Here is a 7,628-nt window from a genome sequence, read left to right as displayed (position 1 = left end):
TCTTCCCTCCACCCAAGGCCATGGAGAACAAGTCTGTCTTTCTGTTCAGTATCTTACTTAGCATAGGAGGAAGGAGATTCAAGTTTGTTACGACACACAAGGAAGGGAGACGATTAAGGAATAACACAGAGATAGGAGATCTGACGTGAAATCTAACTAATTAGCTAGGAAAAAATTGGAAACTACCCACTAGTTTGTTTGTTAGGAAACGTAACAAGAGATCATCCCATATTAACTCTCTCAGCCACCCTCCCCTCCTTGAAATCAGGCACCCCACAACCAACCAACGCACCCCCTGTTTAATGGCCTCCACATATCGCTCCGCCTCCTCCTCGTCAATTACTCCCCACCCCCTCCCTTGCTTTCAATCTATTGGCTGCCGCCTCCTCCCATGGATCGCCCTCCCATCCGAGGTATGTATCTCCGCGTTTGCCGCTCCCTCCATCTTATCTATCTCACACTATATATAAATCTCCAGCCAATCCTTTGCTCGCGCTTGCGCCCACGCCTCATATGTTGCTCCTCCTCTCTGTCTCTCTCGACCACCTCCCCTTTTCTCCTTGAGGCAACACACCAATAGTACATCCACCGCCTGGCTTGTGCCACATCGTTCCCATGTGGTGTCTTCCGCCCTCTCTCTTTCTTTGTGTGTAATTAGCACAACACTTTTTATCCATCTAACCTTCCTTAGGAGATCTTGGCATGTTACCACTCCGTCCAATTCATGAACTTTCTTATGAACCTTGTGATGCAGATGCGAGCAACAATTCATGGGACTGTTAGAGTTGTGTCGAATATTGTATACAAGATAGGTTACAGTTGGACTCTGAGTAGTATTGTGTTTATATAGGATATGGAGTTGTGTCCTGGTAGGACACTTGTATCCTAAGCCTCTTATATATAGAGGGGGTAGACACACGATGTAACCCATACCAACATAATAGCACTGGAACGCAGGGAAAGCCGGCGGCATGTGACAGTGTCCAGAACGACCGGGTGCGGTATTGTAGCGGTGTCACGGACAGGGACGGCGACTGAAGAGAAAAACTAATGGCGTGGCGATATGTTCTGTTCGGGTAAGCAATCGGAATCAGCATGTGCTTGGAAACAGATCGGTTTGATCTCGATTGATGGATAGCGTGGAGCGTCTGCGGCAGCAAGGAGCAGTGAAGGTAGCGACCCAACGTGAAGAATCCAACTGGTGGCACGTAACCTAGGCGGGGCTGCAGCCGCGGCCCAAAGGCTAACGGGAGCCGCGTCCCCAGGCAGTTTGGACATCGGGGAGCACGAAGACAACGTGTTCGCGTGGGAGCTCCGTCCATGGCGTGTGCTATTGTGCGTCGCTGCTGCCCATAGTAGAAGCCAAGAGGCAGGCACGTGGAATCATCATGCTAGTATTTGGGCTATTGTAGACATCGTAAGGATTTGTTTGAGAAATTTTTTTGGCACAAAGACTAGTCGAGACCGGGATGCTATCAAGAAGAAAGAAGATAAGTCCAGGAGCTATATATGTGTGGTGTTCACACGGGAAGGCTGTGAGGGATTTTGCTTTGGTTTTCTTTGCTGCTACACTTTTGTATATGGATGGTGTCGGATACGGTGACGGCTTGAGGAGTCTGGAGCATGTCGTGCAGTCGGACAAATTCAGCTGGGTCGGATTAGAGAGTCTGATGGATCGACGTGAGTCGGTTGGTACAGAAGACGATGGTGGGATCGGTGACGACGACATAGGAGCGTGATGCTGATGGTGACCGACTTCTGGGGCGTGGAAACACATGGCGCAGGCCGGAGGGCTTGTGTGGCTTCGACAAGACTATGCCGCGGGGTTGATTCAAGACGGTGCACATGAGAGCTTGAAGTCGACGAGACGCGAGGGTGGACTGATCATCTACCATGGAGTCATGTTGAAGGTGGAGCTGGATTGAGGGGCTACGACGGTGTAAGGATCCAGAGAATCGAAGCCTATTCAGCGGGAAAAGTAAGGGACACATAATTCGGACTGGAGCCCAGTGGTCTGATGGAAGCATGAAACTCCTTGTCGGTCGGTGATGATCGGTGGTACTCTGCAGTGGGGGTTGAGTGGTGTGGGTTTGCAGCCCTTGAGACTCGACCGGGACAGCGGAGGCTCACGCGGTAATAGCGGCGAGGCGTGCGGTATGCATCGGGCATGGAGACAGGCCAGGGCTCTGGTGGTCATACATGTGGTGAGACAACTGCGAATTTGACTCGGGATGACTACAAGCAATGGTGAAATTTCTTCAAGTTTCAGACAGACGGTTAAGAAAGGAGCGGTGGTATTGAGTTCAAGTAACTCTTATGTGTGACACCCAATATGTGAGTTGTTCACTTTCACGCAGGTCAGTGATTAGTGTATGATGGTGTTGGACAAATACTCTAGAAGTTGGGAGCACAAACTAGAGTAACAAGGTACTTAATTTCGCTCGAGTGTTGACTGTGGTCAATAAAAGAAGGGACTATAAGCTACAGGTGGAGTCATATGGAGTCTTTGGAGTAGCACCGGTACTCATGGGATAAGCTCAAGTTCAATGTACATGGAAGTTTGACACATGGAAAAATTCAAGGTGATGGAGAATATTCGCCACGGTGGAGTTTGTTAGAATTGTGTCGAATATTGTGTACAAGGTAGGTTACAATTGGACTCTGAGTAGTACTGTGTTTATATAGGATATGGAGTTCTGTCCTGGTAGGACACTTGTATCCTAGGCCTCTCATATATAGCGGCGGTAGACACACAATGTAACATATGCCAACATAATAGCACCGGAACGCAGGGGAAGCCGGCGGCATGTGTCGGTGTCCAGGGCGACCAGGTGCGGTATTGTAGCGGTGTCACGGGGAGGAGCACACATAGTCAGGCCCCGGGGATATAGCCATATCGGTGAATCTCGCTAACAAATCTCAGTGTCGTGCTCGTGTGATTGCTTGGTCCTCGGTAGATCGACGGTGGCCTCGAACTTATTCTAACAAGGACAACAACGAAAGTCTGGACGCTGGGTGAGATATGGATGGAGCTATGCTCCTACCAGGGATGATGGGCCAACACAGGTGCTTGTTTCTGAAGCTTCACATTGAGCCAATGCAAGGGGAGGTTAGTCAGAGTATAGTGGAAAAATAATATATGGATTGACATGCATTTTTTCAATGATTCCTTCCATGGCACATGTTGATCTTAGAGCAGTGTAAATAGTGGTTGAATTATTTAGCATTAGCTCAAACTTTAGACGTAATGGCACATGGTAAGGAAACTCGTTTTGACATCCATCTGCCAGATTTCATAAATGCAGCTAATGCTAACATGATTCCGACGGACTTAAGCATCACTACGGATGAGAAAATCTCATCGTAGTCAACTCCTTGAACTTGTGAAAAACTCTTCACCACAAGTCGAGCTTCATAGACGGTGACATTACCGTCCACGTCCGTCTTCTTCTTAAACATCCATTTATCTCAATGGCTTGCTGATCATCGGGCAAGTCCACCAAAGTCCATGCTTTGTTCTGATACATGGATCATATCTCGGATTTCATGGCTTCTAACCATTTGTCGGAATTTGGGCCCACCATGGCTTCTCCATAACTCGTAGGTTCATTGTTGTCTAGCAACATGACCTTCAAGACAGGATCACCATACCACTCCGAAGCAGTACGCGTCCTTGTCGTCTTACGAGGTTCGGTAGTGACTTGATCCGAAGCTTCATGATCACTATCATAAGCTTCCACTTCAATTGGTGTAGGTGCCACAAGAACAACTTCATGTGCCCTGCTACATACTGGTTGAAGTGATGGTTCAATAACCTCATCAAGTCTCCACCATCCTCCCACTCAATTCTTTCGAGAGAAACTTTTCCTCGAGAAAGGACCCGTTTCTATAAACAATCACTTTTGCTTCCGGATCTGAATTAGGAGGTATACCCAACCATTTTGGATATCCTATGAAGATGCATTTATCCGTTTTGGGTTCGAGCTTATCATGATGAAACTTTTTCACATAAGCGTCGCAGCCCCAAACTTTCAAGAAACGGCAGCTTAGGCTTCTGTAAACCATAGTTCTCACGATGTCATCTCAACGGAATTACGTGGTGCCCTATTAAAGTGAGTGCGGTTGTCTCTAATGCCTAACCCATGAACAATAGTGGTAATTCGATAAGAGAAATCATGGTACGCACCATATCCAATAGGGTGCAACTATGATGTTCGGAAACACCATCACACTATGATTTTCCAGGCGGTATTAATTGTGAAACAATTTCCACAATGTCTTAATTGCGTGCCAAAGCTCGTAACTCAGATACTCATCTCTATGATCATATCATAGACATTTTATCCTCTTGTCACAATGATCTTCAACTTCACTATGAAATTACTTAAACCATTCAATAATTCAGACTTGTGTTTCATCACGTAAATATACAACATTTACTCAAATCATCTGTGAAGTAAGAACATAACGATATTCACTGCATGCCTCAGCACTCATTGGACTGCACACATCAAAATGTGTTACTTCCAACAAGTTGCTATCTTGTTCCATCTTACTGAAAACGAGGCTTCTCAGTCATCTTGCCCATGTGGTATGATTTTCATATCTCAAGTGATTCAAAATCAAGTGAGTCCAAACGATCCATCTGCATGGAGTTTCTTCATGCGTATACACCAATAGACATGGTTCGCATGTCTCAAACTTTTCAAAAACGAGTGAGTCCAAAGATCCATCAACATGGAGCTTCTTCATGCGTTTTATACCAATATGACTTACATGGCAGTGCCACAAGTAAGTGGTACTATCATTACTATCTTATATCTTTTGGCATGAAAATGTGTATCACTACGATCGAGATTCAATAAACCATTCCTTTAGGTGCAAGACCATTGAAGGTATTATTCAAATAAATAGAGTAACCATTATTCTCCTCAAATGAATAACCGTATTGCGATTGACATAATCCAATCATGTCTATGCTCAACGCAAACATCAAATGACAATTATTCATGTTTAATACTAATCTTGATGGTAGAGGGAGCGTGCGATGTTTGATCACATCAAACTTGGAAACACTTCCAACACATATTGTCAGCTCACCTTTAGCTAGTCTCCGTTTATTCCGTAGCTCTTTTATTTCGAGTTACTAACAGTTAGCAACCGAACCGGTATCTTAATACCCTGGTGCTACTAGGAGTACTTGTAAAGTACACATTAACATAATGTATATCCAATATACTTCTATCGACCTTGCCAGCCTTCTCATCTACCAACTATCTAGGGTAATTCTGCTCCAGTGGCTGTTCCCCTTATTACAGAAGCACTTAGTCTCGGGTTTGGGTTCAACCTTGGGTTTCTTCACTAGAGCAGCAGCTGATTTGCCGTTTCATGAAGTATCCCTTCTTGCCCTTGCCCTTCTTGAAACTAGTGGTTTCACCAACCATCAACAATTGATGCTCCTTCTTGATTTCTACTTTCGCGGTGTCAAACATCGTGAATACCTCAAGGATCATCATATCTATCCCTGATATGTTATAGTTCATCAGGAAGCTCTAGCAGCTTGGTGGCAATGACTTTGGAGAAACATCACTATCTCATCTGGAAGATCAACTCCCACTCGATTCAAGTGATTGTTGCACCTAGACAATCTGAGCACAAGCTCAACGATTGAGCTTTTCTCGCTTAGTTTGCAGGCTAAGAGAATCGTCGGAGGTCTTATACCTCTTGACGTGGGCACGAGCCTGAAATCCCAATTTCAGCCCTCGAAACATCTCATATGTTCCGCGACGTTTCGAAAAACGTCTTTGGTGCCTCAACTCTAAACCGTTTAACCGAACTATCACGTAGTTATCAAAACGTGTATGTCCGATGTTCGCAACATCCACAGACGACGTTTGGGGTTCAGCACACTGAGCGGTGCATTAAGGGCATAAGCTTTCTACTGTCCGCATAATCGCTACTGTCAACTTTCAACTATTTTCTCTAGGAACATATCTGAACAGTGGAACTAAACCGCTAGCTTACGACATAATTTGCAAAGATATTTTGACTATGTTCAGGATAATTAAGTTCATCTCATGAACTCCCACTCAGATAGACATCCCTCTAGTTATCTAAGTGATTACATGATCCGAGTCAACTAGGCCGTCTCCGATCATCACGTGAGACGGACTAGTCATCATCGGTGAACATCTTCATGTTGATCGTATCCTCCATACGACTCATGCTCGACCTTTCGGTCTCTTGTGTTCCGAGGCCATGTCTGTACATGCTAGGCTCGTCAAGCTAACCTAAGTGTTTCGCGTGTGTAAATCTGTCTTACACCCGTTGTATGTGAACGTAATAATCTATCACACCCGATAATCACGTGGTGCTTCGAAACGACGAACTTTCGCAACGGTGCATAGTTAGGGGGAACACTTTCTTGAAATTTAATGAGGGATCATCTTATTTACTACCGCCGTTCTAAGCAAATAAGATGTATAAACATGATAAACATCACATGCAATCAAATAGTGACATGATATGGCCAATATCATTTTGCTCCTTTTGATCTCCATCTTCGGGGCTCCATGATCGTCATCGTCACTGGCATGACAACATGATCTCCATCATCATGACCTCCATCATCGTGTCTCCATGAAGTTGTCTCGCCAACTTATTACTTCTACTACTATGGCTACTGGTTAGCAATAAAGTAAAGTAATTACATGGCATTGTTCAATGACACGCAGGTCATACAATAAATAAAGACAACTCCTATGGCTCCTGCCGGTTGTCATACTCATCGACATGCAAGTCGTGATTCCTATTACAAGAACATGATCAATCTCATACATCACATATCATTCATCACATTCTTCTTGGCCATATCACATCACATAGCATACCCTGCAAAAACAAGTTAGACGTCCTCTAATTGTTGTTTGCACGTTTTACGTGGCTACTATGGGTTTCTAGCAAGAACGTTTCTTACCTACGCAAAAACCACAACGTGATATGCCAATTGCTATTTACCCTTCATAAGGACCCTTTTCATCGAATCCAATCCGACTAAAGTGAGAGAGACTGGCACCCGCTAGCCACCTTATGCAACAAGTGCATGTCAGTCGGTGGAACCTGTCTCACGTAAGTGTACGTGTAAGGTCGGTCCGGGCCGCTTCATCCCACAATGCCGCCGAATCAAGATTGGATTGTTGGGGAACGTAGCAGAAATTCAAAATTTTCCTACGTGTCACCAAGATCTATCTATGGAGAGACTAGCAACGAGGGGAAGGAGAGTGCATCTACATACCCTTGTAGATCGCTAAGCGGAAGCGTTCAAGTGAACGGGGTTGATGGAGTCGTACTCGTCGTGATTCAAATCACCGATGATCAAGTGCCGAACGCACGGCACCTCCGCGTTCAACACACATACAGCCCGGTGACGTCTCCCAAGCCTTGATCCAGCAAGGAGAGAGGGAGAGGTTGAGGAAGACTCCATCCAGCAGCAGCACAACGGCGTGGTGGTGGTGGAGGAGCGTGGCAATCCTGCAGGGCTTCGCCAAGCACCGCGGGAGAGGAGGAGTACTTGTGAGAGGGGGAGGGCTGCACCAGAACTTCGTCTATAGCTCCCATGCGCCTCCCCA

At 45.6% G+C, this 7,628-nt stretch overlaps 1 long non-coding RNA gene across 1 annotated transcript; it reads left to right on the top strand.

Annotated features, from left to right (window-relative positions):
• The first annotated feature begins 489 nt into the window (after positions 1 to 489).
• Positions 490 to 1,562, top strand: LOC123089745 (uncharacterized). Its single transcript, XR_006442365.1, has 2 exons — positions 490 to 646; positions 755 to 1,562. It is a non-coding gene; the product is annotated as an uncharacterized lncRNA (long non-coding RNA).
• Positions 1,563 to 7,628: the final 6,066 nt, after the last annotated feature.

This window comes from Triticum aestivum, chromosome 4B (genome assembly GCF_018294505.1).
Source record: "Triticum aestivum cultivar Chinese Spring chromosome 4B, IWGSC CS RefSeq v2.1, whole genome shotgun sequence".
NCBI lineage: Eukaryota > Viridiplantae > Streptophyta > Magnoliopsida > Poales > Poaceae > Triticum > Triticum aestivum.
Note: the sequence above shows the minus strand (reverse complement) of the source record. Positions and strands in the feature narration are given on the sequence as shown.